Raw genomic sequence first — 14,746 nt, 5'->3', positions numbered from 1 at the left:
AGTGAAATAAGTCAGAGGGAGAAAGTCAAATACCATATGATCTTACTTATAAGTAGAAGATGAAAACAACAACAATCACATGGAGACAGAGATTGGCATGATGGTTACTAGAGGAGAACTGGGAAGGGAGGAGGGCAAAAGAGGTGATTAGGCACACGTGTATGGTAATGGATTGTAACTAGTCTTTGGGTGGTGAACATGATGTCACCTACACAGGAATCAAAATATAATGATGTACACCTAAAATTTCTATAATGATGTAAACGAATGTTACCACAATAAAAAAGAGATACTCTTTAAAAAGAAGATCCTCACTACTAAAATTGTTTGAATAATATTGGTGTAAATTACAGTGTGGAAATTTGCCTTTTTCAAACCAGTTTGAACAGATACAATTTAAAAGTCCATCTTGCTCTTATTATATTACCATACAAGAAATGGACAAGAGGTCCTCCTATTTCAGAAGCCACATTTAAAAGCATTTGACATTAATGTCATAGGAATATTGGAGACATTAATTAATGGCAATACAGTGTTTTATTTTTTTTCTCTTTTCTTCACTCTATATTCTCTTTTCATTTAAGAGAGCAGCATGCTGAAAACATGTTAGTGAATTACTTCTCTGGTGAACTCTTGGGTGTTTTGGGCTTGTTTCCCCCTCCTCAGACTATTTAGTTTGGTAGCTGAACAGGTAAAATTTTGCTGCTTTGACTGATACATTGGAATGTAAAGATGGCCATTGGTTGGTGTTTATTAGACTCTGAAGTCAAGGGTACCAAGCCTGAGACATTCCTCTGTGGCTTAGTAGTAATCACAGTAATAATCGTAGTAAATAATAGTCATAACAATAATAAAATTAAGAGCTCTATTTAATTTTATTTGCTGCTTACTAGTGCCAGGCATTGGGCTAAATCCTTTAAATATACAATCTAATATATTCCTCATGACAACCCTGTGTGACAGCTTCCATTATTAGAGGAAAGGAAAATGAGCACTTTTCCCAAGGTTAATATTTAGTACGTAGTGAGTCAAGATTCAATGAACTTACAACCTAATAGGAATGAAAATAAAAGACACACAAATTTCACACAAGGGAGAATCTAATGAGTGCTATAAGAGAGACACATACAAGTATAATTCTCTAAGATTGTTCATCTGTGTACAGACTCATTCATTCATTTGTTACAGCTATACTCTCAGTGTTCACAATATTACTTTTATCCAGAATTCCAGGGTTGTCAGATCCTTAGAGCTCCTCCAGTACTTTCATCCATTGCCAGAATCCCTTTCTATAGTATCCCTTAGAGCTGGTCACAAGACCCTGTTACTGAATACCTTTAGTGCTAAACATGCTCCTTACAGGCAGAGAATATATCCTGCTTGGTTCCTGTAAATGGGACTTGAGCCAAACTTCATTTCCCTTTATATTCCATTCTTGGTTTTGCCTAATACAGCCAATTAAAAATTTATGATCATCCTTTTTCAACAAGCTAACCCTTCTTTGAGGCTGCTGTTTGGTTCCGTCCCATCTGCACACGTCTTCTTATAGGATTAACATTGCAATGTTTCTGTGAGGTTAAAACTATGTAATCGTGTAAAATGTTTAGGAGAGTGCCCAACACATAATAATCACTCTATAAATAATAGATGATAATAATTATACTAATAATAACATAATTGTTATTTATTGAATTAAACATTGTTTATGGAATTCTCATCCTCCTAGTTGACCACATTTTGTGTACAATTATTTAGACATAGATACTAACTTTCTTTAAATACGTTACTGCTAATAGGACTCAATGCTTCAGCTTCGTTTGTATCTGTCGTTAAGATGAGCCCAATCACTCAGGGCTAATCTTCCTCAAAAAAAAAAAAAAAAAGATGAGCCCAATTAACTCAACTCTGGTTTCGTGATTGACTTAATTGATAGGGACATTGGCAGTGCCCAGTTTTGTATACATAATATCTGGGTTCTTCCTCATCATTATATTTAAATACCCTTTTAAAAACCTAAAGTCATTGCCTGACTTTCTGATTTGTCATTAGAAAATAATAATAACAGGGGCCAGCCCGGTGGCCTAGTGGTTAAATTTGCATGCTCCACTTCGGCGGTGACCCAGGGCTCACAGGTTTGGATCCCAGGAGTGGACCTACCCACTGCTCATCAAGTCACACTGTAGCAGCATCCCACATGCAAAGTGAAGGAGGATTGACACAAATCTTAGCTCAGCGACAATCTTCCTCAAGCAAAAAGAGAGAGAGTGTCAACTGATGTTATCTCAGGGCCAATGTTCCTCACCAAAAAAAAAAAAAAAAAGAAAGAAAGAAAAAGAAAATAGTAATAATGAAAAGAAAAAAAGTAAAAAATGGAAATTCACTTAAAAAATAGATAGAAGTCAGTTCAAAGATTCTGCCCTATATAAGGATGAGGAATGGAAGATAAGTAAATGTAGTTAAAGCATGACCAATGATCCTGACGGGTCTTCCATTCAAAGGCTGAGTCTCCCTTTTTTACTAAGCATACCAACTCTTTGTTTATTAACATAATAAAATTGTAATAAAATAAAAAGATTTCACTGCAGAGGAGACAAGGCCAGACAGCTGATTAAAAGATGCTAAAATGTGCAGCTCCCTGGAGCCTAGAGTCCCTTTTAAGGGTGATCTTGAATGACTTGTCCAGGCAGAGAGCCTTCCAGGAGGAAATGCATCTTTGTCTAGGGTTAGGTCAAGGGCTGAGCTCCCAGGGCTCCAGTGAACCTTGAGGAGAAATCCCTGAGGCAGAGCCCAGACAGAGGAAGTCACCAGATCTTCGGAAGGGGGAGGAGATTTACCATCACTCTGGAGTGATTTTCAGTTGCAGCACTTCTCAGGCAAAGAGTATGCCAAGGGCGGTTCTCTCCAGGTTTGCTTATCTCTGGTGGCCACCAGCAACATATGAGGTTCTGAAGTCTCAACCTGAGATACAGTATCAACAATCCATTTAAATATCTTTTCATCATCTTTATGTTGCTTTTGGAGGGAAGATGTTCTAGGATGGGGCTCCTTGTCTTGCAGAATAATGGCATTTTTGTGCTGTTGGGGAATCTTACATCATCTAGTCCAATCACCTCATTTTGCAGATCAAGAAACTGAGGCTAGGAGAGAGGGGGCTCGCCCAGAGTTACTCAGCTAGTCAGTGACAGACAGCAGTGGAACTTGAGGTAAGTTCTGTGGCCTCTTTGAGCTTCTCTTTCCAAATCTATAAAATGGAAATGAGGGATGGGTCTGCATGATCTCTTGAAAATTCCTTCTTATCCTGAATTTTACTTACGTAATTTTTAATTTGAGACTCCTAACTTTCAGTGTGGTTTCCACTTTGCAATAATCAAGAGGCTTTTCTAAAAATGATGCAGTTTTGTGCCTAAATGACAGTGTTCAATCATTTTGATGAAGGCTAAAGTTCTGGTTAATATTTTGTGTTGTGTACAGATGCTTGCCTCAGTATGTGGCATAGATTTGGATTATGCATTTTGAAAATGCACCCTGGTTTTGAATATGGTTGATAATTTACTGTGTTACATCCTAATACTACAAACAACTTCTTAATAGAACTATAATATCTGTTTCTTTATTATTATTGCTGTATGTTATTTTACTCATTGCTGCAATTTCAGGTCACATAAACGAATAAGGAGGCTAAGGAAGTCATGCCACAGAAGATAGCAATGCCCAAGTCGGTTTTTGTTAGTTAAAAATGCTATTGCTTGTAAGCAAGGACTGGCTTTTTTTTTCCTCTCTCATTTCTTCAGCAGGCACATTTTAGACAAACTGACAGCAAATCTGTTATGTAATGGCAGCTATAAAAGCTTTCATCAAGACTGTGCATGTTTAGTGTCTCTGTGTGGGATAAGCTGGGTTATGGGAATGATATGGACAGAAGATTCAAGAGTAAGGACTTGGGGTTTCAAGTCCTTGGTTCTATGGAGTTTGGGGGGAGCAGGGGATGCTGGTATATGAGGAGCATGGAACTTAATATCCTCTTTTTTTGTCTGTTTCCCCTAAACACATCAGTTGCAATTCTTTCTAGTATTTCAAATTCTGTCTGCCAGGTGTATTAAATATCCATCTTTCTCTGTTAAATATGTGAATTTAATTTATTTTTAAAGTATAGTTTATAATAGTTCTGAGGCTGGAGAGTTTCTTGGTTCCAAGAGGAAGCATCTTTACACCATGGGGCATGCAGATTCTCAGACATTTATTACCTATGTGATGTTTGATGATGTTTACAGGGATATCAAAAGGATCAACTGAGATAATGTATATGAGGGAAATGTGTACAATCTAAAGCATAATAGGAATCTTTCTTCTTTTCATACTGCATATTAAAACCAATGGATAAGAGTATAGAAAACAGCAAGGGATAGAGGAGGAGAGGGTGTGAGAAGCAAATACTTTACTTTTCCAATAAAATCATGGCTTAGAGCAAAGGGACTACCAGGATGCAAATGAAATATTGCTGCTAGAATATCTGATGCCCATGCTTCTTAAAATGTTATGTGCATTTGAGTTGCTTGGGGATATTGGTAAAACGCAAATTCTGATTCAGTGGGTCTGGGGTGAATTCTGAGAGTCTGCATTTTTAAAAAGCTTTCCAATAATGCTGATGCTGCTAGGCTCCAACACTGTGAGTATCAAAGTCCTATGCCATCGGATTAAGAAGTGTAACCAAAAGTCAACTAACTGTCTTACTGGGAAAAGAATCAATTTATTTACAAACTGGGATTCATGTATCAAGGGAATACCATCCAGCCTGGGCACTGTTCCCCCTTGCCACAGAATAAAGGAGCTTTCTGCCCTTTCTGGTTTTATTATTAAGAGTTAAGAAAGTATTCTGCTTCTGTTGGCTGGGGTTTCTGGCTGAAAGATAGTGGCAAGGTCTGGGTTTATATACTGCCAAATTAAGAATAAATAAGATCTAGGGAACCGACACATTGTGAAGGTAGTCGAGTTGTTTCATGTTCCTTTTCTAGGTCTTGACTAACATAGGTCTTTGAATCTTGCCTTAAGAATTTTAGATATGTGATTGGTTGTCTTAACTCTCCCCTTTTCCTTCTCATGTTGCATATTTACACTGACTTGAATCACTCGCTTCCCTAATATAAATATGAACATGAAGAAACCATGTGAGATGTCCCCCTCTTTTTTCTGTTTTAAGTTTAAGTCAACACATTTCCTAAGTACTAGTTTGCAAAGTAGTGGACTCCACACTGGGAGGCACATATCTCAGTTTGCCTTTGAGGATAAAGACATGCTAACCAAATACAAGGCAGTTTGAGCTTGAAAAAAATGCTAGATGTGGAAATAACATGTTAAAGATCGGAAAGAAATAGAAATCAGTTTCGTTGGGAAGGGTGTTAGGAAGACTTCATGAAGGGGCAAGAATTTGGAATATGGTCATTTGCACATGGAGGCCAGAAGACAGCTTGAGGCATAGTCTTTGTCATATTGTAGGAGATCAGCGGACAGCAAAAGCAAAAAGACATAGGTTAGTGTAGTTCAATGAACGCGGTGCTGAGATTGAAATATCCTTCCTTGGAATTCGGGCTAAAGCCTGGAGCTTCTGTGGGCTTGCTGGAGGTAAAGGAGGCCATATCAGGGTGACATTTTAGCTACTGTTTCTCTCAAACTTTGTTTTTTCCCACTGGGCCTCATTCCTTGGAATCTGCAGGAGAAAGATCACCTTTTATATAAACACCTCCCCTTAGCCTCTGGAACATAGCATTTCAGAAGGTGCGTGAATCAGGGAGGGGAGAGAAAGAAATGATTCCAAATCATCTTAAAAAGGTATTTCTGTACTAAGTCATTTACTCATTAGGTGCTCCTTCTTTACAACTTCCACACTCAGATTTGATAAGGCTGTTCCTTTCTCTAACTTATGTGAATTAAATTCCTTTTTAAATGAATTTTTGCCATGATGGTTACTTTGGAGTGTTAGTTGATCATAAAGGAGAAGGCTTTTATATTTTTCTTTGATGCTGGTGCTTAGCAATTTGAAAAAAAAAATTGATTCTGCAGCCCTTGTCTGATTGCAAATTTCCCTGGCTGTCCAGTGCCCGGGGAAGATGGGGCTGGGGTACTACCTGGGATTGCTATCGTCTATGCAGGCTGAGGATCAAGTGCAGGGAAGTGAGGATAACCAAACAACTTTAGCCATTGTCAAATCCAAGGGCAAGTTTGGAGTCATAGTCAGGAGGTGAAATAAATTCAAAATTCAAAAGTAGTCAGGAGCATATCAAGAAACAGTGGGTAGAGCAGTGCCAACATGAGGGTTGAGCATGTGAAGTGTTTGTTCTTACTGGATATTGACTGTGTTGGCTGAGACTTCTTAAAGGCACAAGAGTGTATTTGAAAACGCCATTCTATCTCCTTTATTCTGCACACCCCACGCCCAACCCCTCCCGCCTTGGGCAGTGTTCTCTTAAGGGCACAGATGAACAACGTGGAGCTGGTGCCGCTCTGTAAACTTCGGATCATTTTGTGTGCCACTAAGGAAAGCAACGTACCACCTGTGCTAAATGTGTTTTAAATTTATCTGAATTTATTAAAATCCAGTAAACGATAGACAAGAGTGACTCACGAGATTCTAATTTTTTTTTAAAACTCCATTCAGCTGTGGCTGTTCACGGGTCACTTTGCGTCCATTGTCATCTGTTCCGTCATTCCTTATTCGTTAACTTCCCTCCTCTCCTCCTGCTCTGACTTTGGTGGGATGAAATATGATTATTTTGAGTCTTGTAGCACACTGTCAATTCCAAATTCCAGGTAATGGCTAAACTTCAAGGGCATAGATATTTCCTACTGAGAAGTGTTTTGACGATTATCTAGCATGATGGCCCCCTTTGTTTTTCACTTTAAACAAACAAAGAAGACATTGAAAGGAAATAGGAAGGAAGGTAAAAGAGGAGGATATAAGGATAAGAGAAAGGCAATGAGGAAATGAAACCAACATTTACTGGGTGCCAGCACAGAGCACACACTCTGCTAGATTCTTTATATACATCGTGCCACTTGGTCCTTGCCATGACCCTGGGTTAGAGACATCGTTGGGTCCACTTTACCAGTGGACAAATAAAGTGAGGGAGGTTATAATCAGAGATCAGAGAAGTGCTAGTGCTCACCAGCAGTGCTGAGGTGAGACTGGCTCTCTAACTCTCTGCTACCAGGCTGGAAGGAGTGATAATGGTGATGGCTGCGGTGAAAGTGCCATCTTCCTTTTTCACAAAGTAGCTTGAACTATGTGAAGATAAGCCATTTAGATAAAAGGCAGAAAAGGGATGAGAATTGAGTAAAAGTTACAGTTCCAATCCCTTCCTACCAGAATTCTCTTCATTCACTTTGAACCTAACGTATATGGCTTGCTGTATGCTGGAAATTATCTTTTACATGAAAATGACCTGTCTCTTCCTGAGTCAGCAATACGGAATCATGCTAGGTTATCCCTGAACTGTTTTGCAGGTTGATATACATTCTGTATGTGTTTAATATGCAGAAATTGATTTTTTAAATGAATCAAGTCAACTGTATTTCTTCCTTTATAATCCATATCTAGACTTATGTGTTACTAATAAGTGATGTTCTCAGCTCTTCCCATTTGTTCTCTAAAGAGCTACATATTACGCACTTAACTGCATGCTAGAAACTGTCAGGATTGTCTAAACTCTCTGTGATAACAGGTCAACCCTGAAATCTCAGTGGAGGAGCACAATGAAAGCCTATTGTTATTCATGCTAAGTTTACTATGGGCCTTGCTTTTCTCCAGGACAGCTCCCTCTCAGGTGATGTGATAGGGGCCAGTCCTAAAGATTTGCTTCTGTCTTCTAGATTTGCCTTCTTAGCATGTGTCTTCCAGATTGCTATCACAGAAAAGAGAACCGGAGCTGCCTCAGGGGATTTTCTCTGCCTCCCCCCAAAAGGGACTCACTTATATTCTATTTACAATCCATTTGTCAGAAGTCCTCTGGCCCCACCGAACTATGAGGGCCGTGGTGGGAGGGTGCTGGGAACTATAGCCTTCTCCCTGCCCGTGAAAGAACGAATGAACAGATACTGAGAAATGCTATTCATGAATCACAAGTTCTGGGGAAAATAAAGATTAAATTTTTAAAGTTATCTCCTTCCCTGAGAGCTATGCAGCCATATGAGGAAAACAATGATTACAGGAGAGTATTTAGGGCAATATTATAATTTGATAGGGCCTGTATCACGTTAAGCCAGCAGTTGCTGCTCTCTTTAGAAAGTTTCTTTTTCATCTGGAATAACTGACTTGAGATTTCAAAATTCCTTGTATTCTCTTGTGTTGTATGCTGTCTGCTTTGTTTTCTTAAATGGAGGTCAAAATGTGTTTAGAAACTAAATCTGGGTCTTAGAACTTCTTTCTTTGGACCAGTGGCCTTGTGGCAGCTGTTGTTTCACAGAATGAAGAGAATTTTCCTTCCCTCTGTAAGCCATAAAGGGCAGGAGGAAGCTGTGCACCTCAGCACCTCTCTCTTTGTTGGATGCTTGTTCTTTATAAATGTCTCAGCATTTATGATGGGCATGGTCAAATATGGAGACTGTTTTCTGGCATTGACCATACAAACAACAAAACATTTGCAGCTGGATAGATCTATACCTTGTGGAAAAATAAGAGTGAAAAACGTAAATAAGTAAGGCCATGCAAATATGTTTGGGCTTGAGAGCATGAACAGGTCTATGGAGTTGGGTTGAAGATCACGTGTTGCTAGAATGTCTAGATATTTTGTGTGTATGTGTTTGGTACATATGTGTCCGTTAAAACGCTTTTACTTAAAAATAATTGGTAAAGAGCTGGAAAATTATTGTGATGTTGATTTGTAAGGAATGGTAGAATAAAAATCTGTACCGTTTTTTTATAGTTTTTTTTATAGTGAAAACATTTGCTCTATTTGTGTCTTATTTATAACTATAATGTGCCTCATCCATAGACTTAAGTATTTGGGCTTCCACTGTCAAGTGTTTCTGCTCAGCATTTGCTCCCTGGGCCTTTATTTTCAACTTCCATTGACTTTAGGTTATATCCATATAATGGATTTGCTTTGGCATTTAGACATATGTCGTGGCCTCTAAGTAAATATTTTCAGTGAATCTGGAGAGGAAGTATGATGCCTCATGAGATTTTGAAGATAAACTAGAAAGACAAACTATGAAAATTCCACAAATAATAGTAATGATAGAATAATATAATCATAAATATTAATTGGACATTCATTATTATCTCCAAGTACTAGGCGAAGTGTTTTACAAGGATCTTCGCATTTAATCTGCATATTTATGAGAGGCAGGGACTATTATTATCACCACTTTAACAAAGGGCTCAGAGGGGTGTTAAGTAAATTGCCCAGTGACACATGACCAGAAAGTATCTGTCTGACTATTTAAAGTTAGCCAACTCTCGTCACGCTGCAAGGTGTTTGGATAGTTTCTAAATGTGAGGATAATCCACTAAACCAAAATATAACCAAAGGAAACTTTAGCGTAAACTGTGTATTTTTACTTGCCATATAAAGGTCTATTTTAACAAAAGTGCTATAGTTGGAAGAACGTTTGGAAATAGAGATTAAGCAGTAAGGATATGTTAAGTTTTTATCCAGAAGTATCCAAAGGAAGAATCTGCTATCTCGTGCAGTGGTTCTCAGGAGCAGGTTTTCCTCCCCACCCAAGGGACATGTGGCAAAATTTGGGGACATTTTTGTTGTGACTGGGAGGAGGGGTGCTACTGGCATCTTGTGGGTAGAGGCTAGAGATGTGGTAAACATCCCACAGTGTGTAGGGCAGCCCCAAGTGTTAACCAGACCAGAATGTCAATAGGGTCAAGGCTGATCTTGTGTAAAAGAGTCTTCTCTTAGTAGGTCGGTGAACCTGTGTAACCAAGAGCTCAATCTTTGGAGTCAGAGGGTCTGCGGTTCAGTGCTGGCTCTACTGCTTGACCTTGGGAGTTCAAGTTCTCTAAGTCTTAATTTAGTTACTTATAAATTTGAAATAATATTCATACTTACTCTCCAAGTTTGTTCTGAAGATTAAATGAGAGTGTACAAGGTAAATAGCATAGTCCCTCGCATTCGTAGATGATCAATAATTTTAGCTGAGGAAATGATAAACTTTGGTTAAACGAAGTTAGGATTGTCTTTTGAGTCCCTCAAAGACTGCTGTTGAGCAGTATTTATTTTTATTTATTTTGTGCGTGTGTTATATATCCTACAGGTTTGACAAATGGATCTCATCATTATTGATGGCATCGTATCGGATAGTTTCAGTGTCTTAAAAATCCTCTGCGCTCCACTTGTGCTTGTTCATCCCCCTACCCAACCCCCACGACCCACGGATCTGAGCAGATGTGTGCAAAGAACTGCCTCCAAATCAGACAGCTTTGTTTTAAATCCTGTTTCCTCTACTTATTAACTCTATGACCTTGAGAAAATACCTTAGAACACTCTGTGCCTTAGTTTCCTCATCTATCAGATGAGGGTGGTAAGTAGTATGTGTCTTCTAGAGTTTCTGTGAGGCTGAAATGAGAATGTATATGTAAAGTGCTTGGAACAGTGTCTACCACTTAGAAACAGTTGTTAGCTCTTATTATTCATTTAATTACTATTGTTAGATAAAGCATAACATATAAATTAATTTTCTAAGTAACTGAATCTTACTTCCTGAAATACTAGCACTTTGGTTCATTTTAACAGAGTACTGGAAATCACTCAAAATTATATTTTAAAATTCCTTGCTTGTTTAAAAATGAGTACTAAGTACTCTTAATGGTTCATGGTTAAATCAGGGTCTTTGTCATCATACTATTGTTTTTTGTACTGGATTATGATACATGAAGCTTTTAAAACTATTGAAGTATGAGGATTTTCCTTGCTCTAGTGTGCTGGACTATTTCATTCTTCTGTCTGCTTTTTAAAATAAATATTGCTTTTTCTTCCTTCCTGTCAAAATATCAATTGTCTGACTCTTTTATTCTCTCTTGCCTTTTCTCAATATCTGCATTTGGTTAGTTGATCAATATTTATTGAACATACCATGTGCTATGCTCTCTAAGGTATGTTAGTGACCAAAACAAAACAATCCTTTCTTGGAGCTTAGTATTTAGCAGAGGCAAACAGTGAAGATATGACGCTAGTTAAGTAATCATTGGGTTCAAATGTGATCTCTGCTATGACTGAGCAGTATCACTTGCTCTCCTTCGGGGCAAACCCCTCTAGTGTGGGATATAAGACAGGCTTTCATGGGGAATTGGTCATTAAATGGCGATCTGAAGAGTGAGTGGGCATTAACAAGGCAAAGAGAAGAAGCATCACAAGCAGATGCAGCAGCACATGTCAAGGTCCTGATTCTGGACAGGACATGGCATTAAATAAAGGAATTTTTAACAGCCCAGTATGGCTAGAGACCAAAATGTCCAGGTTGATGGTAGGATTGATGAAGCTAGAAAGACAGCCAGGGGTTCAATCATGTGTGGTCTTGTAAAACATGTAAAAGATTGACTTTAGCCAGTTGAAGCCACTGGAAAGTTTAAGCTTGTTGTTGATATGATAGATTTCCGTGTGAAGAATGGCTTGGAAGTAGGAAAGTGTGGTGGCATAGACACCCATTAGAAAGCTACTGCAGTAGTCCAGGCAAGATATGATCAAAGCAGTCCAAATTGAGCCTCTAATGGGAATATGACCTAAAAACTCTCCTGTGAGAGGAGGGCTCATATTTAGTTTATGGATTTGAAAATATTTATTTTGGCTTGTTTATCTTCTACCTTGTTCTTGGCTGTGTTCCAGAGGATTACAATTGATGAATAATCAATTTCCAAAAGACTGATAATACAAATGTACAGCAATAGTAAAAATAAAATTATATTTGTATAATACTCAAAAGCTATCTATTATTGCATTTAATCAGCAAATTTTCCTAACAAGTGATTTTTACCCTCACTATCTCTACAAGACTGCAGCCTAAATTGATGTACCTTAATTTATTGGCAGTAGGAAATTTCTCCCTTAGTAAGCCGTGATGCGTAATAGGAAATTTCATTTGTCCTATCTTACAGAGAAGTTGAAACTGAGTAGAAGTGGTCTTCTATTTTGTTCTTTGCATTGTAGCAGAGATATAAAAATGTTGACTCATCAGTTCCCACTTTTTCTTTTTAAGATTTTATTTTTTTCCTTTTTCTCCCCAAAGACCCCCCGGTACATAGTTGTATATTCTTCGTTGTGGGTCCTTCTAGTTGTGGCATGTGGGACGCTGCCTCAGCGTGGTTTGATGAGCAGTGCCATCTCCGCGCCCAGGATTCAAACCAGCGAAACACTGGGCCGCCTGCAGCGGAACTTCCGAACTTAGCTACTTGGCCTCGGGGCCAGCCCCGATCAGTTCCCAGTTTTAACAACTAGTGCCCTGATAAAAAATCCAAAACTTTAGATATTTAAATAAGATATTTACCTACATCTATGCACTTAAAATATGTTCCATGTGAATATATGAACTGTGTGAATATTAAATATGTATGCACACATAGCCATATTGTTTGGGGCCTTGAATGCCGTATTTAGCAAATTGGACATTGTATTTTGAATATCTATAAAAACTGTTCAATGGTCTATATATGTCTATTTCTAATATATGTGTCTAAAATAGGTATAATTTCTTTCTAATAGGATGATGATGGTAATTAAATGAGATCATTTAGATAAAGTGCTTGATTTGTCATCTAGAACATAATAAATATTTAATACATTTAAGTATGCATATATAATTTAAATGTAATTTTTATTATCATAAATTGACTGTTTTTTTTGGTTATTTTTGTCCTGGGAAGTTACCATAAATCAGAAGTTGAATGGTAGCCCTGAAGATATGACTTCATAGGAGTTGAGATTCTGGTCCAGTTTCTATATCCTGCTTTCTCTCATTTACTCATTCATTCCTTTATTCATTATTTAAACAAATATTTACTGGATCTCTACCCTGTGCCAGCCACTATCACCACTTTTACAGTATGAGAGGGCAACAAACATGAAGGCAAATAACTATAATAAAATGGTGTGAACAATGTGCAATACATTCTTTTAAAGTAAGGAGGCATCCATTGTCCTAGATGAGGTATGGTTGATTATTATGTACATATTTGTCTATAGTTAAACTAATAGAGATGAAGAAAAACTAAATAAAGGAAACTTAAAGGAGCATTTCTTTCCAAGTATCTATTTTTTATTCATGCTCTTGTCTTCATCTACACCTACATGCTGAAGACATCCAAATGATTAGCAGTAATTGCTATCACTTTTTCTTACCCCAGAATCCTATTTCCATCTAACTTTTGGCAATCTGTAGGTAGAAGTTCCATAGATATGTCAAATTCATTCTGCCTAAAACAAATTCAGTATGTTCCTTCCTGTCACAAAAATTATTTCTCCTTCTATTTGTCTAATCCCTGTTACATAGATCACCACCCACAGAATCACCCCAGCGGAGTCTTGGAGTCCCAGTCAGTGTTCAGTACCTGACTACAGCTCACAGCCACTTGGTCATCAAATCTTTCTCATCCTCTGCCATTTTTCTTCCTCTCCCTTCTAGGTAAACACACGCACACACATAATCCTTATGTCCCAAATTGGTAGGATAAGAAAGCAATTTTCAAGTTCCTAGGCAGCCGTAATTGAAGAGAAAGCTCAGAAAATTAAGCCAGTGACTTGGTGATTAAGTGCTACCACTGTGTTGTCTCTTTTTGTGTGAGTGGCAAATGTTTCTCTTTAACATGGAAGAATAATTTTAAATTCTATTGATCTATGAACTTCAAACATCCTCATACACATCTCCACATTGATATGCTTGCTGAATTTCTCTTTCCTTCCCATCATTGATATTTTATGCTCCCAAGGGCATAAAAAAAATCTTAAAAAAATCAATGAGCATCTGATTTTGACTCCCCTAAACCTAGGAAAATGTTTCTAAGTTCCTAAGGAAAATACATTGGAGGCAAAATATGACAGTTTTCTTTTTATCATCTTTCATTTTTTATATGTTTTTAAATAGTTTTATATACTGGCAAATATGTGAGATGGGTTAATATTAACTATAGATTAAAATGAAAAGTTTAAATATATCTTTAAAATGGGGGGGTTAAATGGAATAGCGCAGTAGATACAGAGGAAAGGTCTTCTTGGAGAGGGAGTAGATAAAGAAGACAATTATTCCTTGAAGAGGTAGAAAAAAAGATTAAATTTGCTTTGAAAATTTCGTAAGTAAATGGATTATCACTTTCTGAGCTCCCACGTGACTATTTTCCCTTCCTTTTTTGAAAGAATTGAAACTTCTGTTGTGCCTTAATATTGCCATCTTTTTTTGCCAGTGCATTTTGATCTGGCATGATAGCCTAGCATTGTTAGCAAACAGTGGTGTCATTGCTGTATATGCATTTCTTGGTCTTCAGCTAACATGACCTTTGCTCAGCAAAGAGATCTGTGCAGCCACCCTAAACAGATCATTTCCCAGAATGCCAAGGGAAACACTGACAGTGGGACTTACTTCATCCTTTTTCAATATGTTATCATATTTACAAAATGGGAGAAGGGAAAACTGGACCAAAGGAACAGGCTGTGATTCTCAAACATAAACCTCTCAAGTACAGACAAGAGTCATACATTTGAAAGGATGATTTGTGATCATCATCACACAAGCAAAGGATCATTGTGAGTAGTTG

General features: G+C 37.7%; 1 protein-coding gene across 17 annotated transcripts in view; it reads left to right on the top strand.

The window, feature by feature from the left end:
* LRRC4C (leucine rich repeat containing 4C) overlaps positions 1-14,746 on the top strand; it is a 1,166,764-nt gene that overhangs the window by 1,057,762 nt on the left and 94,256 nt on the right. For 10 of the 17 annotated variants that reach the window (XM_070563805.1, XM_070563796.1, XM_070563806.1 and 7 more), the window contains one exon: positions 3,123-3,203. The exons of the other annotated variants lie outside the window; for them this stretch is intronic. The gene's annotated coding sequence lies outside the window, so the exon portion shown is untranslated. The remainder of the gene's footprint in view (positions 1-3,122; positions 3,204-14,746) is intronic. 17 annotated transcript variants of the gene reach the window in all.

The sequence above is a fragment of the Equus przewalskii genome, chromosome 11, assembly GCF_037783145.1.
Source record: "Equus przewalskii isolate Varuska chromosome 11, EquPr2, whole genome shotgun sequence".
NCBI lineage: Eukaryota > Metazoa > Chordata > Mammalia > Perissodactyla > Equidae > Equus > Equus przewalskii.
Note: the sequence above shows the minus strand (reverse complement) of the source record. Positions and strands in the feature narration are given on the sequence as shown.